Here is a 22,903-nt window from a genome sequence, read left to right on the forward strand (position 1 = left end):
GCAGATGGCCGCCCACATTGAGTCTGGTTCTGCTATTGGTTACATTCTGTTAAAGGGGAGTTTTTCACTCCACATTTGTCAACGTGCTTGCTCATTGTGGGAACTGTTGGGTTTCTCCATAATTTTGTATGGTCCTGACCTTGAAATAATGTAAATAATGGTTTTGCGCTATACAAATAATACTGAATTGGATTGCAATCCTTTGTATTTCATTCAAAACATAGAAATAAAAAATACAAACACTGTACTTCTCATAATGAAAATATGAATATAAATGATGATGGAGTTCCCCAAGCAGTCTTCAGGCCTATATCAGCATCACTAGGGGATGGTTCAGGGCTCACCTGAGCAAGCAGTCTTTCTATAAATGTAGAGACTGTGTCTGCCTCCTGAACCCAAAGACAAAATATTTTTTTACGTCATGGTAACTTGGTCACCCAAAGCGCTTTACACTACAGGTTGCCATTCACACATTCACACACACATTCATACATACAGTGCATCTAATAGCAGCACTTTTTGTTGTTCTATTTTCAAGGGAAGGACTTGTTCCCTTGACTGAAGTACAATAGTAATTCTGGAGAAAATCCACAGGAGGTCAGTATCATCATTGACTCAGCACCAAAGCTGCCATTAAACTCCTACACTGGCTTCACTTCACTTTGTATACACCATCCTGTACATCCTAAATAAACCTTAGTTCACAATGACATCTACAACTTATAATAACATTCACTGTCTAAAACATACAACTATAGCTGTGATGTTCTTCACAGCCGGTGTATACATTGTCAATATCCATCCATCATCTGCACTGTTCAGTTTTCCAGCAACATGTGAAAGTGCAGGCAGAGACAGTAATGGTGAGGGGAAATTGTAATTCAGTAATCTCTATCCTTGTCTGAGCACACTGTAAGGGAATGTAGTCAAATTCTTCATGTGAGTATAAAATAATCTGTCTGTAGGTCATACAGATGATTTTGTGACAGCAAGACTTGATTTTCCTTAAGGTTTAAACCAAGTTAATGTTATGACTGAAAGAACACACTGATGTTGTAGAAATACATCTTTTCTTACACAGAGATAAGAAAAATTCACATTAATTAATCTCTGCATGTCTCGTACAGTGAAGAAATTAGGGGCTATTTTTTAGCCCAGGTAAGGACAAAGACCAAAAGCCTGGGGAAAGCAGATACAGCTTGACCTTTAAATCAGAATGATGAAATATGTGATTACAGTGACTTGTGGTATGGTATTCAGCATGGTTTGACTTCTTCTGTAACTGCTGATCTTCTGTTCTGTAGACAGAGTGTTAAAGAGAGAGGTCAGAGGAGAATGGTCTTACTGGTTGGAGAAGACAAAAAGGCTGCAGTAACTCAGATAACTACTCTTTACAACTGTGGTGAGCAGAGAAGCATTTCAGGATGAACAACACATCCAGCCTTGAGGTGGATGGTCTATACATCAGGTTCCACTCTGTGAGCCAAGAACAGACGTGAGGCTGCAGTGGACAAAGACTGTCCAACACTGTACAGTTGTAGACTGGATTGAGAGCTGCTGAGGCTGCAGATGTTCTGAATCTGGAGTTAACTGTAAAAATCCATAGAGCCATCCTGCCTTCTTTCAACAGTCCAGGGATGTCCCAGTCTATCTGTCTATTATTTATTGTTATTATTATTATTATTATGTATCTATTATTTCTTTATACATCATGATATAGCTATAGTTAGAGCTGGTCCAGGCTTGTCTTAAATCTGCTCTCAGTTGTGCTGCTAATTTTTGTCATGTGTCCCTCGAGGTTTACAATGTCGAGGGACACATGACACATGAAGCTTCTATTTCCTCTTCTCCCTCCTCATCACATCAAATAACTTAATGTCTCATGTAACTGACTTGACTTCTTTCCCGGAGTCCCTGTGCCTTATCGTTCGCAGATCCAGGGCTGCGACTGCGGCCTCGTCGTGGATTATGATGGTGGATCGCGAATCAGAGATCGTGATCATAATGGTGGATCCTGCATCGTGCTGGCATCTGATCGTAGTGGTGGACCATGATTAAGGTGGCTGCTGATGGTGGTGGATCATGATGATGGATTATAATGGTGTATCCTAATCGTGGTGGCAGCTGATCGTGGACTATGATTACAAAAAGACTGCTTGATATACAATATGTCTACTCAGATACGCTACCATTACTGACAATAATTCCTCAATTCATTTACCTTCCATCATGCTACAAACTGTTTATTCTAACCAATGCTGTAAATACTCTTATTTTTCTGATGTTCTCCATTACACGTGGCATCTATTGCACTTCTGTCCATCTTGGGAGAGGGATTCATCACATGTGGCTCTTTCTGAGTTCTATTTCCTCTGTTAAAAAGGTTTTTTTGGTAGTTTTCCCTTACTCTTGTTGAGGGTTAAGGACAGAGGATGTCACACCTTGTTAAAGCCCTATGAGACAAGTTGAATTTGTGATTCGTGAATATGGGCTATACAAATACAATTTGATTGATTTATTGATATATATTTTATCTTCAACCTTAGATTTAAGTTTATTGCTCATTTCCATTGTCCTGGTTCTGAAGTTAGAAAATCCTACTTTTGGCAATTATCTGGGTGCAGCTCTATAGTGGGACGACCCATTTGCAGCCACTTGCTAGTTGAGTGTATTCAATTCAATTCAATTCAATTTTATTTGTATAGCACCAAATCATACATTATTTCAAGGCACTTTATATAAAAGGTCAGGACCTTAAAATTGTATTAAATATAGAGAAACCCAACAGTTCCCTCAATAAGCAGCACTTTGGAGACTGTGGAGAGGAAAAACTCCCTCATTAACAGGGAGAAACCTCTAGAAGAACCAGGCTCAATGTGGGCGGTCATCTGCCTCGACAAGTTGGGGTGAGCAGAGAAAAATGGGGAGGAGAGGGTAGATGGGTGGAAAAGAGGGGAGAGAAGAGAGAGAGATAGTGAGGAGGGGGAGAGAGAGGCGAGAGAGACCAGGAACATTCGAGCAACATCAGGTATCAGATCTGACTACTTATAATGAAAACAATAACAGTGTAAAGAAGTTATTGATTAATAATGATAGCAGCAACAATTCATATAATAATTAATTACCGAAGTATTATTGTTAATAAAATAATAATAATAGTTTTTCTCCTGCAGTTCTGGAGTCAGAGATATCTGCAATAAGAGAAAGAGAGAGAGGGACTATGGAAGAAAAATGAAACATAGTAATTGATATGTATTAAAATAAATAAATGAATGTGGGGGGGCAGAGAGACAGAGAGAAGGGGAGAAGTGCTCAGTGCATGATGGGAGTTCCCCCAGCAGTCTACCCTATAGGAGCATAACTAAGGGATGGTTCAGGACTCACCTGATCCAGCCCTTACTATAGGCTTTATCAAAAAGGAATGTTTTTAAACCTTAAATGCAGATGTATATCTGCAAGTAGCTGAAAAGAAAAGGATTTAAAAAGCATGTTACAATTTTACAGTGCCTCCAATAATGGTCAACAAAAATAATTAGTAGTTACAGAGCTAGAAGTTAGTTATGCTCCTTCATGAACGATTTGGGTTTTGACTTCACTCAACAACCGGGAACCGGGAACCGGGAAACATGAGCACATGACAATTCCATTCATTTGAATCTTCTTAAAGGTTTCCTGTGCAGATTAATTTTCTAATAAATTTTCTGTTGACATTGATTAATTTACGATTTGTTTAAACAAACTCTTGAGAGCACAAAAATATGCAACAAGGAAGCACGATATAACAGCAGTGTTCAAACCTGAACCTCTCACAGAAATGGTAAGAGAGTTATGTGTGTGTACATGTGTGTGAGGCCCGTTGTTCTCTGAGCCACAACAAACTTTAAATACCATCATTCAGCTGGAAACGAACTCTGGCTACTCACACGAGCCACTCACACGAACTACTGCACTCACATCTTTGTGAATAGCTACAGCCTCTGTCCACATTTGAAAAGCTGATACATATAGATACATTGATACACCCTGTAGTAATTTTACATTTGCTAAAAGAAATATAAACAAGGCATTTTCTTAAATAAATTATCACATTATATTAATTGGGTGATGACAAACCCATCACTGCATTTTCCCCAATTTTGGCTGACTTTTACGACTATATGGTTTTCTGTGATAGTAAAAGAATAGATGTGTTAAATAACCAAAAAGAAGTAGAACACAAGATCTTTGGTAGATCCTCATATCCAATCATATTCTACTTTAGTGCAGTATATTTCTAACAAATGTTTGATTAATCAAATTATGTAGAGAGAAATGATGCAGATTGAACCTGAGGCTTCTGGGGCTTATGTCTTATATATATAGAGAGAAATATAACAGCCCAGCTGCAGTTTGTACAGTGTCAGAACAGGGGTTCCACATGAATCCCCATTAAAAGTCCATAACAATAGCTCCAGATAATTCCTCTGATGTAGATTTTATTTTTCATTTGCCCTCCCCATACCTCAATTAATTGCTTTGCATTATACAGTATATGTCCTGTTGCCTTTGAAAAGCCATCAAGTAAACAGCATCCAGCAGACTACACAGCCTCATTAGATTTTGTCCAGACACAGAGCGCCCATAAAAACAGATCTCTTAAGTATATAAATATAACATATTTAGCATATCAACTCAAAGGTACAGTGTGTAGAATTTTGTGATATCTAGTGTTTAAATTTCATGTTGCAGCTCACCTCACCCTCTCCTTCCAAACATGAAAAAGAATCCGTTGTAGCCTTTGTTGTCATAAAAACTCAAAAGGTGTTTAGTTTGTCCAGTCTGGACAAATGTAAAAAACATGGTGGACTCCTTAGAGAGGACCCCCCTACATGTAAATATAAAGTATTTAAATATAAAGGGCCTTTTCTGGGGTAAAGAAAACTAGTGAAAACATCATGAGGATTGTACTTCCTTAAATTTCTGCCAGTAGTTCCCTTTAACCTAAATCTTACACACTGCACTTTTAAATAATGATAATAAAGTATCAAAACTCAATTTTAAGAGACCCTTCTACAAGAATTTATATTGTAATAGAACGATTAATAGAAAGATAAAAAAAACAAACATAAAAAGATCCAGAAAGCTTGGCTCCACTGTCATAAACTAGTTTATATAGGCAACCTTTAGAGGCAGGCGGTAAAAGGAGATGTGAGAGACAAAGTAAGTAAGAATGGTAAGAATGGAGAAGCTGACTTTCTCAGCTAGACTAAAATCAGAAACTTTTAAAAACTACTTGGAAAACTGGATTGATTTTGTGTCTCCATTGAGAGCAGACTTTGTGCAATAAGGACAGTGTGTATTGCAGAGTGTTGACCCCCTTGGTTCAGGCTACAAACTTGTTTATTGTTCATTTATTTATTTGATATGTTTACCCCAATCAGGAGACAAGGAACAATGCAGGAGAGGTGTGAAAATAAGGACAAGAGTGAAAAAGCGGTTCATTTTACTTCACATTTACTCTACTGTAACTTTACTTGAGAATTCATGTCCAATTATGTCTCTGCTCTGCGTTGGAAGTATAGGAATGTTTTATGCTGTTGTAAAATTATACACATTATGTAAAATATTGATGGAATATTGATATGTGGAATCAATAAAAAAGATAATTGAAAAAAAAAAAAAAAGCTCTGGGTGTTGCAGGTCAAAAGATCAAATTTGGGGCCTTTTGGGTTCAAATGTCTGGTTAGGGTAACTACACATGCTCTTACTGCTGCTGGTGTTAGAATAACTTTTTGAACATAAAAACACAAGAATAAACACAAATACTGTTCTCTAAGTGCTGCAACTGACAGTAAACATTACAACCATAACATGAATATGCTCTAGTATTAGAATATGAGAAATTTAATGTTACTCTGCTACTTCAGCTAACTTGCGGGAGGATGAGGTCGTATTTAAAGAGACCACTTTGGTGAGAGAATGGGCTGTGATTGGTGGGTGACTGACGATCACCCATAAACCTATCGGTAGCTGAGCACATGACTCTGTGTCCTGCATGAACTAACACAATGCTTCATTAGTCACAATTCAAGTTCAGGATTTCTACGATGACATTCTCACTTTAAACTTAATTTAAAGTATCTTGAATTGAGGCAAATTAAAGCTGACCTTGAATTATGATCAGTCAGAATCAAATTGTCATATCACAAATCATAAACTGGATTTATTTTCATAATTAATTATGGACAAAATGTATGTTGCAGAAATCTGAAATGGATATCTATATAATTGAGCATTGTACAAGTTACATTGTACAAGTACATGTTCTACTGAATAAGGGATCAGCCACTTGCTATCTGTAAACCCCCAACCCCCAAGTGAATCTCCTTATATTATGAAAAGAAAGAAAAATTAAAAGAAAAAAACTCTAATTTTTGCATTTTAGCAGGTGCTCTTAATAAAAAGGTTCCCTTTTTAGCACCATGCATCTTATCCACTGAAATATCCACACTTACATCACTGATATAAACATATCAGTCAGGTTTGCCTATCTCAGCTGTGGAGAAGGGAGGGAGACTGTCACCTGTGCATGTACACCACTGTATCTCTCATGGAAGTTACCATTTTAATTATGTTAGAGGCAAAAAAATTGTGAGCATTGACAGCCATTTTTAGATATGATAGGTAAAGTGAGCAGTATCAGAGTTTACCCATAGTCTGCTGCTGCCATCTTCCTCATCCTGCTACTGATTGGCATAATCATTGCCATTGCAGTGGTCTGTTGCAAGTGGAGGAAGAAAGCTCTGAGAAAGGACAAAGAAGGAGTGCCACTCCGGGATGTTTAGTGTGTGTGTGTTTCAGCACATGCACACACATGCACACATATTATTGTGGGAACAAGCGGTACAGCTGAACTGGACTGAGGCCTGCAACGAAAGTAGTAGTTCAAAGTTCCACTGTCAAACACTGGAATCCACCCTTCCTTTAGTTTCTGTGAAACTGAATATGTTGAACATATTTTATTCTTACTTCATCTACTACTATCATTTCATGCTGCAAAAAATAAAAGATGGAAACACTGATAGTCATCTTACTGAAGCGGTTATATTTCATTCATTTTCTTTTGTATTTGCTTAGTGGTATTTGATAATTGTAGATAAAGACTACCATTTCATTTTATTTATTTCATTTTATAGAGACCTTTCTAACTTCACATTTATTTTTTTAGTCTGGTGAAAGCAACACTTTATGGGAAATCAAGACTTTGTGTATATTATTTTGTATCTGATGCGTAACTTATTGTGTTTAATTGAAATTAACACATTTGTATATGATGCTTTTGTTATACGTCTGTTTTTTGCAGATAATTTTGTATTTGGTGAAAATATTTAACATTTGATAAATATTGTTATAAACAGAACCATTTATTATTTCAGTTCTGTTAAATGGAAAATAGCAAATATTACAATTTGTGTCTGTGCCTTATTAGAGATGGAATTGGAGATGTCAGGATTGCAAAAATGCTTGGACTGAATGTGCAGAACCCAGAACCCCAACACACTGAATAAACAATAGTACTTGTTAATTAACCCTAAGTGATGTCCAGGGGGCTTACATCCATCTATAGTTTTAAGAACTTCACTGTAAAAGGAGTTCTGTGCATCTTCATCAAAGGGTGACAAAAAAATCTAAAAAGTGAAACCTGATCCATTTTATGTCTATTAAATCTTGACAAAAGGCATTCATATTTTTACACTCTTACTTTAATAATTCTAGATTCTATAATTCTGTATGGGTTTGAAAAAAATCCACTCTAGCAGATACTTATATGTTATGTAATCTACTTTAGTAGCCTCATAAATTTAGTTTGTTTTTTGTCTTCTGGCCTTGAGAGACGAGTAATCTCACCAGTTACAGTTAAAGCTGTAAAGTTACCCAGATTAACTTCATTATTTTCATTTAGTCAATCCAAAGAGTAAAGTGGACAGAATGCATTTTGTTGATTCTACAAATTTTAGCAGGGAGATAACACAATTTCTATGCCAAGATAGAAACAACAATAAGGTTTCACAACTAATATTCAGCAATGAGATGGTCATGATCACCCATGGGCATCATGTAAGAAAACCAAAATACAAATACAAAGTAGAAAAGATAAACCATAGTCTTTTACAAATTTGGGTAAATAACCAAGAATTAAGAATAGCCTTGTCCATGCCTACAATATGAAGAGCCACAGTGAAGGTAGAGGTAATGAGGTAGGATAGTAATCAAAGGAAATATCGTGTTTCAGGGCCATTCTGCACCCATCAATTAAACCTCAAATGAAACCATTTGTTACATTCACAGACTGACATTTCTACAGATAATTACATCTTGATGCCATACAATATAATATGGTTTACAGCAAACAAAAGAGAAGTACTTAAATGTCTCAGAGAAACATTGTCTGAACCATAGACTGTATATAAAGAGGTCTGAACCCAGTTATCTTGCATGGCTTAAGCCTGGCCCCCAGCTTTACTGTGGGGAACCTTGGAGTTACATGAAAACAAGCCTCTGGGACAGCCTTCTTCCACCTACAAAATATGAAAATGAGAAAGATCTCGTCTCAAAGAATGCTGAAAAAGTAGTCCATGCATTTGTTACCTGTCGACCGCTTGGGGAATTCTGTGAAAGAATAAAAATGTTGTGGCTTGTTCAGATGTGTTTTACTCACTGCAGAGTGGGGAGAGACATCACACAAGGCGGTACAATTCTTTCTAATGGTCAACATTCAGAGTTTAGGTTTTGAATCATCACTTAAATGGATAGTTCAACGCAAAAAGAAAATTCACTCATTATCTACTCATCTCTTTGCCGATGGAGGGGTCTCTGTGTAAACAAATGTGAATACAACTCCAGGAAGTCCTGGACAGGCTAATTTATTATACAATTATGCTCCAATTATTCACTAAGTCATGTGATAAACACCTTCAGCACCCCTGCTGATGTGGCATATCTGTATGCATTGGGGGTTCAAGTAAATTGAATTCACACTGTGATGTGAGAGCTTGTGAATGGATTGTATTTATATAGCACCTTTCTAGTCTTGATGATCACTCAAAGCACTTTACAATACAGTTTGCAATTCACCCATTCACACGCATATTCATACAGTTTTTTTTTCAATGAAGGGCAATTTGGGGTTCAGCATCTTGCCTAGGTATACTTGCTTGTGTGTCTTGTATTGCAAGATCCTGCTTTGGCTGGAGCTGGGGGCCATCAGTGAAGTAGAGGTAGCTGGCCACTGCCTCATATAATAATAGCCATGCTCATTCTGCCATTCAGATGAGTTTTGATTTCTGTAGCATTAATTTGATCTTGTTTTGGTCTGGAATTCAGTTCCTGTCAGCCTTATCAGTTGAATTTCTTTTTTGTTTTAGTTCTTTGAAAATTACTTTTTGTTAGAAAAATCTGATCCATCATGTGTCTTCCCTTATTTAGTGCCAGATGACTCTGATGCGCCAAACCAAGTTCTAAATTGCCTGTGAAAATAAAACTGAAAATCTTGTAATGTTCAAGGACAAAAGATTATCGGCAAAGTTGGAGCTGCAAAACAAATCAAAAATAAAGAACCTGGGTGTTACTCAGGACTAGATTTTAATCCACACATAAACAATGTCACAAAGATTGCCTTTTATCATTTAAGAAACATTGCAAGAGTAAGACTGTACCTCACTTTGGAAACTGCCAAAAAGTTGATTCATGCTTTTATACTTTCTCGCCTGGACTACTGTAATGCACTATATTCAGGATTACCGAAAAAATCCATCGATCGCCTACAGCTTTTGCAAAATTCAGCAGCCATGGTTTTAATGAGAAATAGGAAAAGATTCCATATTAATCTTATTATAGTGTCTTTACACTGGCTTCTAGCATCACTGAGGATTGATTTTAAAATTATTTTACTTGTTTTTAATTCTCTTAATGGTACAGCACTGTCATACATCTCTGACTGTTTATCGGAATATGTTACGAATCATTCCCTCAGGTCGTCTACAGCGGGCTTGCTCAATGTCCCCAAAACAAACAATAAAAGGTTTGGGGAAGCAGCTTTCTCTTGCTATGCTTTCCTATGCTATGCTATCCAAAGGTTTGGAACAAACTCCCACCACACATCAGACATGCTTCTTCTGTTGATAGTTTTAAGAAACAAATCAAGACCTGTTGCTATGATAATACATTTTAGCTGCATTTTATGTATAAATACATGTATTATTATTATTGTTATGGTCTCAGCCAGCCAGGCCATAACAACATGTAATCAGGAAAGCTGTCTCAAAAGCCATCCTCCTGGGAAAGTAGATACAGTAAACACAAAGATCGATGTCATGAAGAAAAGCAGGAACTTGAAAGGTGCATAAAAATATCAAAAGAAATAGAGAAAACAACAACAATTTTCTTCTACAACTCCCAACATGCACTGAACTGTGCCTGTGGCCCCATATTTTTATCATATTACTTCATGTAACTAAAGTCCATTGTTTGTGCTTCCATCTCTCTATCTCTCTCCCTCTCTCTCCAAATTTCACTACTAATACTACCACCATATTATGATTATGATGATGATGATAAACTGTTATTATTAATAATATAATTGCATCTCAATGTATCACTATTCATTATATTTATATTTTTATGACAACAACAGTCTCTCTCTGTCTCTCTCTCTCTCTTCTCTCCCCTCTTATCCACTCATCTCTCCTCTCCTCCATTATTCTCCTCAAGTCAAGGCAGATGGGCGCCCACACTGATTCCAGAAACTTGTTGTAGTCACTCACTCATAGTAAACTCACTTGAATACTATAATAATAATAATAATAATAATATTGTGATACTACTACTACTACTAGTAATACACTTTATTCATATAGCACTTTAAAAAACGGAAGTGCTTTGACTGAAAAGCAAGCAAAGTAAATAAAAACTTGAACAAATAAAAGCAGTAATATGACAATCAAATATTAATTTGGTCCAATTTTTAGTGAAAATGGCAGAGCAGATGTTTTGGTTGCAAACCTAACAATGCTCTACTTGGCTCTACTATTTCTCTACTACTTACTTGTATGCAAGTAGAGCTATAATTCATCCTGCACATTGAGGCCTCCATCATGAAATACAATGCACAACAAAAGACATAAAACAGTTTATATTTTGTTACATGTGTAAAACATTACATACAGTACAAAATACTTTGAATATACACTTAATATATACACATTTCACTTAATAGTAACATGCCATCGCCCAAAGATATCAGTAATCATATCTTCAGTTTTAGAGCATTCCATTACTTCTGACTATACGTGTTGGCAGCTCTGTGCGGTAAACACATTTCCCATTAGTCTGCATGAAGGTGACTGTCATCTTATGCTCAGTGACCTGGAAGTAAGCCACGCCTCCTATTGTGTGATTGACAGGACTGGAGTAGAGCTGCCAGGACTGAGGAACACTGTCCTTGTGAGTGGTGTCAGGATCGCTGACCACCCCACTCCCACTGACTACATATGAGCTCCCATCATCCTCTCTGATGAACTGTTAAAAATACAGAGACAGACAGCATTAAAGGCATCAATGTTGTGCTCAATTAGACCAAGATACAGCGACAAAATTCATTAAAGGTTCAGTGTGTAAGATTTGGGTGAAAGGGAGCAGAAACTGAATACAAAGTAATCCTAGTGATGTTTTCACTAGTGTGTTTTATCTAAATTGTACGATTGTTGTTTTCTTAGAATGAGCCATTTATATTTAAATACTTTATATTTACATGGGGAGCAGGTCCTCTCTACAGAGGCCACCATGTTTTTACAGTAGTAAAAACTGGACAAACTAAACGCCTCTTGAGTTTTTATGACAAGTGAAGGCTGCCACAGGTACTCTTTCATCTTTGGAATTCAGGAAGACTTTCTCATAAACCGTTCCTGGCAGAGGCCGTCCACACAGAGCCCAGTTCTGCCGGAGGTTTCTTACACCTGGGAGTTTTTCCTCCCGGCTGTTGCTCATGCTTGCTCGGTGTGGAACAAGTTGGATTTTGTGTTTCTTCTTGGACTTGGACTTTTGTGCAGCACCCTTAGACAACTGCTTGTTGTGATACCTTGCTATATAAATTTGAAATTTGAAATATTCAATTACTCACAAATCTATCTCTCTATATATATTTCTTATTATTAATCAGCTGATTGTGGGCATTTTGAATGGCCATTCAGATATTGCCACAATCTCATCCAGCCAGTCATGCGGTTGTGATCAAATTTGAAATCCTTTCTCCTCTCTCCGGCAGTCAGCTGTCATTAGTGATCCGCTGTAACTCCCCTTCAACACAATCTCCTCCGGTTTAATCCGAAGCCATGGTCCAGTCCAGCAGAGTCATTCATAATTATTTCTCCATCAACCCCTCTGATGCCGATGACATCACATAGGGGTCAAAATGCCAAAAGACTTAATTGCATAGAAATAAAAAAAATATTCAACTGTCAAGTTAAAGTCTCTCCTGATTGAACTGTTCTCATATCAACCACTTGTTTCCAATCTTATTTCATTGTAGGGCTTTATGCAGCACATTGATTCCCTCTTACACTGACACACACATATTGACAATCAACACATCTGTATGCTTAGACTGCAACACTCACGTTGCACAGTAGATTCCTCTTGCTCCAACGTGTTTTACAGACACACAGATCACTTCATAATGTTGAGGTAATTATAAAATTAAATATAAAACCATATCATACAAGTGGTAGATGAAGTTACCAGATATTCCATCACAGTGTATCATTCTATGTAATTGTTTCCATCTTTTCAATCCCCCCTCCCTTTCTGCTTCTGTTGTGCAGTGACTTTAGTTTTTTTACGGTCATTTTGTGCCATACAGACCTGCATAGTGAAGATAAGGCTTACAGTGTACCATTCTTAATGTTGTCTTTACTCAGTAGCCATCACATTGTGCAATCATTTACTTCATTGAGATAAGTTGAAGCCAATTGTTGGACTGTAAGTTATACAACTGCAGGAAAAACAAATGCTCATCTTCCTGGAACAATATGTCAACATTGGCTCATATAAAATAAATAAGATTTCATCTTTATGACTAATTATATTGACCAGTAATATCCGTTGAAACAAAGTATCATTTAACCCAATAACTATCTGGATGGTTTCTAATTTTTGGAAATGTATAAAACCTGTGATTGTGTAATGTGGGCACATGCCAGTCTTGGTGCCAGAAAATGATGCAAACTAGCTTTGAACTATCAACAAGTACAGTCTTTGTAGCACCCACTAGTGAATGCCACCTCCTGTACAGAGAGGGGCAATCTTGCACATACTCTTCTCAAACACAGTGTGATAAGTGGGATATGAAAAAGAATAAATAACTGTCAAAGAGACAGACAGACAAATAACAACACACTGAGATACACTTCCTTGATGTGTATCATTTACACATGATATTTTTTATGATTGAGCGTGCACTCACTTACATACCTGCAGATTGTGGTCATGGCCAGACAAGTACACAGTGACTCTGTATTTCTTCAGCAGGGGCCTCAGTCTGTTGACCAGACAGGATGTTGGTCCGTGATGGCCGATGGACCAGACAGTATAATGACCAGCCACCACAACATAGGCTGATATGACACATGTCATACATACTGGCACTTCAGTTAAAAGGCAACAACAGAACAAAATGTAACTGTATCACATCTTAGAGAACAACCACAGTTCTGTCTCATTTGCTTCTGTTTCTGTATGTTAATTGAGAGTGGCATGATGATGCAGAAATCGTTTGTATTTAGTGCTGTGCAAAAATATTATAATTAATAACATGCATAATACAATCATGCACATAGCAATGACTCCAAACATATAGCCTTATAAAGATTTATCAAGAACTATCTTCACAGATAAGAGAAACAAATAGCTCTTCACATCATCAAGTTATTTTTTGACAGCATGACGTAACAGAGGAATGTTTTTTGAGCAATGTTGCAGATCATCAAACACATTTTAATACAGTATAAGGTAAAGACAATGTGAGTACATCATTGGATTTATTGAAAGGAAAGAGTTAATCTAAATCCCCCATTGAAAGGTAATCCACCCCAAAACCTAAATACTGTTCTATTTGCAATAACTTTAAGTCTTTTACATCCCTGTGGAGGAATTTTTGAACCATTGCCATTGCAGGACTTTTTAAAATCCAGCACATAGGTTTTTGAGCATGAACTGTACATTCATGCTGTACTCTAAAGTCTTGCCACAGCATCATAACCGGGTTCAAGTTGAGAGCTAACATTTGGTGTTTGTCCTGATGCCTATGTAATTACGTGCTCAGGACATTTTGTGTTGCTCTACAAATTGTTTGGAGTGTCCAGGCAGTTGTATTGGCAGTTTGCTACTGCATGGCGTGAGTTTGGTTGCTTTGCAGCTTGTTTTTTCGAATTTAACTGTTGCTTGTGGGTATCGTTGTGTTATTGCGAAGTTGTGGTCTCCCTGTTGTTAAAAAAAAATCCACTGTGTGTGTGTATGTGTGTGCAGAGGTGATAAAAGCACACACATTCTTTACTCAAGTAGAGGTACAGATACTTGTATTAAAAATAACTTGAGCTGAAGTTTAACCACTGTTTCGGATTCTTTAACCAAGTAAAAGTATAAAAGTACAGGTTCTGAAATGTACTTTGACTTCTTTAACTGAACTACTCTTACTTCAAATAAAGTAAAAAACAATTCACTTAAAAGGAGGGTTAAAGCAAAGATTTTTGAGCATGAAAAACTGTCCACAAGAAAATGAGTACAATGTATTGAATGAAGTATTTTCTTAAAAGGTCCAGTGTATAAGACTTAGGAGAAAGTGATCTATTGACAAGAATTGAATATAAAATAATCCACCAGTGGGCAATCGTCAAAATTGTACAGATTGAACAGAATGGGCCCTGCTAGATTTAAATACTTTATATTTACATCAGGAGCGCCTCCAAACTGGACAAACTAAAGCTTTTGAGTTTTTATGTCAGCTGAAGTTCACCACAGGTTCTACTACCCACCTCTGAGAGTGTTTATGTACATATGATATTCATTAGCGATATTCACTGCCACTAGATGTCGCACTAGCAGCAGTATCTCAAACCATAGCAAATGTGGAGGTAATCCTGTAATTCTCCATTTACTTTAATTAAATCTCAATAGGTATATGTTTATATCAGTGATGTAAGTGTGGATATTTCAGTGGATAAGATGCATGGTGCTAAAAAGGGAACCTTTTTATTAAGAGCACCTGCTAAAATGCAAAAATTAGACTTTTTTTCTTTTAATTTTTTCTTTGCCCAAACAACACCGAGCATGATATAAGGAGATTCACTTGGGGGTTGGGGGTTTACAGATAGCAAGTGGCTGATCCCTTATTCAGTAGAACATGTACTTGTACAATGTAACTTGTACAATGCTCAATGATATAGATATCCATTTCAGATTTCTGCACAATTTGATTCTGACTGATCATAATTCAAGGTCAGCTTTAATTTGCCTTAATTCAAGATACTTTAAATGAGGTTTAAAGTGAGAATGTCATCGTAGAAATCCTGAACTTGAATTGTGACTAATGAAGCATTGTGTTAGTTCATGCAGGACACAGAGTCATGTGCTCAGCTACCGATAGGTTTATGGGTGCTCGTCAGTCACCCACCAATCACAGCCCATTCTCTCACCAAAGTGGTCTCTTTAAATACAACCTCATCCTCCCGCAAGTTAGCTGAAGTAGCAGAGTAACATTCAATTTCTCATATTCTAATACTAGAGCATATTCATGTTATGGTTGTAATGTTTACTTTCAGTTGCAGCACTTAGAGAACAGTATTTTTGTTTATTCTTGTGTTTTTATGTTCAAAAAGTTATTCTAACACCAGCAGCAGTAAGAGCATGTGTAGTTACCCTAACCAGACATTTGAACCCAAAAGGCTCCAAATTTGATCTTTTGACCTGCAACACCCAGAGCTTTTTTTTTTTTTTCAATTATCTTTTTTATTGATTCCACATATCAATATTCCATCAATATTTTACATAATGTGTATAATTTTACAACAGTATAAAACATTCCTATACTTCCACCGCAGAGCAGAGACATAATTGGACATGAATTCTCAAGTAAAGTTACAGTAGAGTAAATGTGAAGTAAAATGAACCGCTTTTTCACACTTGTCCTTATTTTCACACCTCTCCTGCATTGTTCCTTGTCTCATGATTGGGGTAAACATATCAAATAAATAAATGAACAATAAACAAGTTTGTAGCCTGAACCAAGGGGGTCAACACTCTGCAATACACACTGTCCTTATTGCACAAAGTCTGCTCTCAATGGAGACACAAAATCAATCCAGTTTTCCCAGTAGTTTTTAAAAGTTTCTGATTTTAGTCTAGCTGAGAAAGTCAGCTTCTCCATTCTATATATATCGAGCATTACATCTACCCAATCCTCTATTTTTGGTGGATCTTTTTTTAGCCATTTTCTGGTGATGGCCTTTTTAGCCACCACCACCATTATTCGAAATATGTATTTAATCTCCTGGTTCTCTTTTCCCAAATATAAAACTTCAAATGAAAGTGGAATTTGCACTTTCAGAATTGTTTCCATACTCTTCTTTAACTCTTGCCAAAAAGGTATAATACAAGGGCATCCCCAAAAGATATGAAAATGGTCTGCCTTATTTTCCCCACACAGTCTCCAACGTCGTGTGTCTTGAGATTTCTGTTGTGTTGGTGTAATAAAGTATCTTACAATGTTCCTCCAACCATATTCTCTCCATGAGAGGGAGCATGTTGTTTTCCACTGTCCTTCATTTACCTTGTCCCATTCCTCCTCTGATAACTGCCACCCAGCCTCTTTTCCCCCCTTTTCTTTTATATATGTCATATTGTTACCCTTTAATCTTTCCACTTCTTTATATAGTTTTGTGATTAGTTTCTTTCCCTGGTCTGAATCATATGCTGAGATGAATAACTTAATGATTCCTGACTCAGGCTCATCTGAATTAAACTTTTTTATAGTTTACTCCATATAATGCTGCATCTGTAGATATCTGTATAAATCTTGATTGTTTAATCCATACTGATTTTTTAGATCCTGAAAACTTTTGATGGTCTTCTTTTTAAAAAGTTCCCAAAATATTTTTGGTCCCGCGTCCCATCTACTGAATCTACTATCTGCTGTGTTTGGTGTGAAGTCTGAATCATATGCGATTCATCTCAATACCTTACTCTGTTCAATCACTTTATTCTTTGATATAATCTCAAGAAATTCCCTCAAGCAGTCCAAGTTACCAGATATAATGAAATTCCCTACTGACAGTCCTAACATATCACATTCACAGTGACGTTACTCTGACCTTTAACTTCGAAGGGAATCCTTCATCTTTGAATTGAAGTTAATATTTTTACCAAGTTTGACGACATTCCCATGAGCTGATCTTTAGATATCAATTTAAGGAAAAATATTGACATACTTTGTGAGAACACTGTGACATTTGGCTACCAAAATGAAACCCAAATTCATGTGAATGTGAAAAAATTCCCTGAAGGCATTTCGGATATATCACATTTACAAGGCAAGAAGTGAACTTTGTGAGGTCCTAGTGACCTTGCCGTTTGATCTTTGACAACTGAATTCTATTCAAGTCATCATTGAGTCCAAATGAATGTTTGTGCCACATGTAATGATATTTCCTTTGGACAATCCTGATAAATTGTATTCAAAACAATGCAAAGTCATGTGAGCTTGACCTTTTGACCTTTGACTAACATAACGTAGTTGTTCATGAGATATCGCATTCACATGAATGGGCAAGACAGATGGATGGACAACCTGAAAACATAATGCCTCTGGCCATACTGAATGTGACAATGGTAAAGAAAGAAATAGAGCAATACATGATAAATAATTTGTTCCATGTTCTTTTATTTTACATGGATGATTTCTTGACAAAACAAGCCAACTCTATAAATGTGAACTGAGTGTCAGAAATTAACATGACATTCATAGCATCTGCAAACAATTTTTCCCCACAAATTTCTGTAACTTTCTGAGAATCTACATCACAGTATATTGTAAAATATCATGTGTTTCAATACTCACCTTATTGATGGAACCTCAGTGATGTCTACTGTCCCTGGCTCAGACACTCTCTCAAGCATCTACAGTACATGTCAAGACAGGTAATGGTAGCATTAAAATAACATTAGATTTCTACAATTCAGTTGAACTATTATAGTTTCAGATATTAACCATTTAATTCCGAGTTCAGTCAGGAACCCTTTGTTATGATTTACCCATTTGTTGCAAATGGGGACACAGTTATGATTGGCGCTGAAGGCTCCATTCTTTGGATGTTCCCTGGTTAGCCGAGCAGCGTGCTAAGATGAAACAGGGAACATATGCAGAACCCCCCAGTGGGCGTAGCAGGCAAGGTACTTTGGTTAAGATGATTTACCACAACCGTGTTTGTACTCTGTGCTGTGGTGGCAATTTCTGTGAAACAAGCAAAATGTCAAACACTTCTTTATGTAAGTTTAATTCAGCATTTGCAGATGGACTCATTAGTACACATCACCTGATTGATATGCACAAATGAGCAAAGAACATAGGAGAATCTGTGTTCTTATAACTCACAGCCCCCTCCCACTAAGCATGCAAAGGTATATTCAAGTTCAGGATTTCCACAATGACATTCTCACTTTAAACTTAATTTAAGGTATCTCAAATTGAGGCAAATTAAAGCTGACCTTGAAATATGATCAGTCACAATCAAATTGTCATATATCACAAATCATAAACTGGATTTATTTACATAATTAATTATGGATAAAATTACAAAGTATGTTGCAGAAATCTGGAATAGATATCTATATCATTGAGCATTGTACAAGATGACAAGTAAATTATTTTTAAATAAACAGCATGGAAATGGACATGTTACTACATGTTCTACTGAATAAGGGATCAGCCACTTGCTATCCGTAATGCAAACAGTCATCATCAGGGACATAGTCATCAGAGAGATCATAGTTAATAATCATCCCAAGGTACTTGTTCCGTAGTTCTTTACAAAGTCTACCACCTGTACCTTGATGATAGTACTCTGAGAGTTTGAGGGCTGATGCCTAAAACTCATGTCCTTGGTTTTGTCACATTTAGTACTAAAAATGCACAGTCACACCAATACAGATTCACAATCCACAATGGGACCATGGCTGTTCTCATCCGCATGGAGGAGAGAGAGATATACTTAACACCTTTCGTCAAAAAGTGACAGTTTTACGACTTTGAACTTTTACCTAGTGAGGTCACGAGAAGAGAGGGGGGGGGGGGTAGAAGAGGGGGGTGATAAGAGGGGGAGGAGGGGGGTTTAGGAAGTGGGGGGTCATAAAAAAAAATAAAAAAAATAGATAAAGTGAGGGGGAATAAAAACCAGATACGGGGTGAGATCAGAGAGCGCGCTTTGCTGCACGAGAACTCAGTATGTAAACATCCAAAGAATAACAACAGGCGTGATTGTATGGCTCCTCTCTCTCACAGACAGAGGCCCAAATGATGCAGAAAAATAAAAAACTAAATGGGTAAAACAGGAACAAGGATCCAAGTTGACTTTCTATGGCTTTGACTGTCTCAGATTTGGTCAAGCTTGTCAGGGTGTGTTATCACAGATCAAAAATTTTATGACTTTTTATTTTAAGGCTGGAGGTTCCCTATCTATCTATCTATCTATCTATCTATCTATCTATCTATCTATCTATCTATCTATCTATCTATCTATCTATCTATCACAAACTGAACTAAATTCTCAAACACTTCCTGTGTGCTCAAAAGTCCTGTTCGTTTAATAGAGTCTAGAGCTCTAACTACTACCACAAACTAAATCCTCCAGGCTGCTCGTTTACCAGCCAGCTCACAGTATGTAATGTGTAAATCAGACAGTGTTAGAGTTTAAAAAAAAAAAATATTTACACTATGTAGCTAGGCTTGCAGTTCCAGTCTTTATGGTATCAAAGCTTATCATATCCTAGACCTGACACTGTTTGATGCACAGAGCTACAGTATCTTCTCATGTGAGTGACGTTGCTGCAAACTAGTACTTTTCCAAAGCTGTCCGTGATAATGTGGGGTGCAGTGTCATACTGTGCACTTCGAGTATTCTCAAAATAAATCCACTCAATTTACCAAAAAAATCTGATGAGCCATCAAATGCACTCATCAAACAGAATCAGAACAAGAGATTGATGTATACACAATGTATTTGTATCAGACAAACTGAAAGGACATTTTGTTACTTTCTAAATATTAAACTCTAAAACATTACACAGCCTTTTATCACTATACTTTGCTCTTAATTTCATATTGTTTCAAATAATTGTATATTTTATTTTCAGATATGTTGAACTGTTTTCTATTATTATTATTAACAAAAAAAATTTTTTGTGCTAATTAAACTCATGGATCTTGTGAAAGAGCATGCTGATTACGGATAACCCCCTTCTGATGTATGTAGCAAAGGGCCAGGAGTGATTAGGCAGCCAACTAGTGTGGGAAAAGCGGTGACTCACAGGTTATGCAACTGAAAATCACCTGAAGTAGTGGTTTGAATATGATTATATATGTTATCTAAATGAATGGGACCTTTAGTCTGAGTTATTCTTTGACCCTAAATAATAATAAACCAAGGGCATGGGAGTGCCTAATCAATGATTAACTTATTTTAATTTTACTTTTACTTTAAAATTGATCCTTGAATACAACTTTTGTTCCAGGTGAAGACTCAGGTACAGTTTAAGCTAATTAATTGATTTTTATAAGGACATAGATTTTTGTCTGTGAGCACTGGATGTGTGCTAATTGTTATCTCGGGTTTTCAATGAAACCTTATTAAACAATTGGACAAATGAAGTATTATATTTATGTAACCCAGATCTCCTGGGCCTGAGTTCGTAAACACAAAAAAAAATGAATATGATCTCAGAAGTATATTTGAAACGAATCTTATCTTTTGTTTAAATTCCTCTAATTAATATTAAAGACCACCACAACTGTATTTTAAAAGTCAAAACCTTCACAGGTGTTTATTTACAATAGGAAATAAATGAAAAGGCTATGAATTCCTCTCAGGAAGTAAAATATTTACAAAACAAAATAAATGCACAAAATAAAATACAGGGTCTTTTTAAATTGTTTAAACTGTTCCTTTGACTTCTCAATTTACCCTTTAATTCACTGGTTAAATAAAATCTTTACCTTTCACAGGTCTCTGAATAAAAACAAACACAATTCCTATCAACTGTAAATTAACTCACAAACATCACATGTGGGCCCACTTCAGAAATGATCAACTTGAAACTTAGTTGCAGGCCTGTAGTGATGCTCGGGTGCGGTGAGGCCTGAAAACTGAGTGGCCACTTCACTCAATCAAGAGCATAAAATAAAAGCATGTGCATTGTCATATCAGTTCGATACTCACAGGTCCAAAACGAGGAGCAATGGGGCAATGACAGTCACAGAAAGGGGTGATGGCAGTCACAATCCGAACACAGGCAGCACACACAGTGGCGAAAATCCAGGGAAGAATAAAACAGCAGGGTCCATCCACCAGCAACCATCTCAGTTTCTCTCTCTCTTCACAGACGTCCGTCTCCTTTAATTACATGAACTCTTTTGAGCCATAATATCATCAGGCTAAATCGTACTGACTTAACGTTAGCCCGTTTTTAGCATTGAAAACAACAGTGCTAAAGCTAAGATATACAGACACATTTCAAACTTTAGAATTGGCTCTCCTACAACTGAAGTACTGTGGTTTCATTTCTGTCCGGGTGTATTTGTCAACCTAAATGAGCTGAAACCAACACCAAGGTTACTGGCAGCACTGCTTGCACACAGCAACACAGCCATTCACCCAATCAAGTTTACCTGGGTTTTAGTCAAGGTATATATGCTTCAGTGGGATACAGCTGACAGGCCTAATGGTCAATTCCTTTTGAATTGACCAATTGACCTTAGGAACAAATCATTTAACCAGTACTTCACATACTGCGAAGTAACACTATGAACTGAAAAACATTAGATGCACAAGTTACCATGTAAAATAAACACTATATAACAAGAAAACAATGGTAGCCTTGTCATAGCACCACATTACACTGCTTACACATATATAAAGTTTTACCTTAAACAGACCATTAGTTTTAGCCATTAATTTTCAACAATATTTTATAGTATTAAACAGTATAGTAGATTACATACAAATCATTTAAAAAAACAGTAATACAAAATCTGTCTGCAGGCGGAGCATTAATCATTAATCATTCAGGAATGATAAAGGAATGATAAAAGAATTGTAAATGTTTTCTTTCCAGTCACTGTGACCTTTGACCACTGAAATCTAACATATTCATCTTTGAATCAAAGTGGATCAAATAAATTAACTCTTGAGTCCAACTAAATGTGAAATGATTCCCTCAAGGTGTTCCGGAGATACTGTGTCATGTTCACAAAATAATTTGCTTGTGAGGCTACAGTGACATTGACCGTTGACCACCAAAATCTAATCAGGTCACATTTAAGTCCAAGTGAATGATCTGGGCCAAATTTGTAGAAATTCTCTCAAGACGTTCTAGACATATATGACAAGAATGGGAAAAAAATACCTAAAACATATGGACATTGGCTGTCAGGACAGGAAAATAGAAATCTGAAGCTGTGAGATGGTCATTATTTATGAATCATCAAATGGCATTAAAATGACATTAATTATCTCTTCTATGTAGTCTTATGTTTTGCTTTATATGTGGGTTTTAAGATGGGAGATGTTTGTACATAAATTTGCAGAGATAATAGTGTAACTTA

This window comes from Paralichthys olivaceus, chromosome 22 (assembly GCF_024713975.1).
Source record: "Paralichthys olivaceus isolate ysfri-2021 chromosome 22, ASM2471397v2, whole genome shotgun sequence".
Lineage (NCBI taxonomy): Eukaryota > Metazoa > Chordata > Actinopteri > Pleuronectiformes > Paralichthyidae > Paralichthys > Paralichthys olivaceus.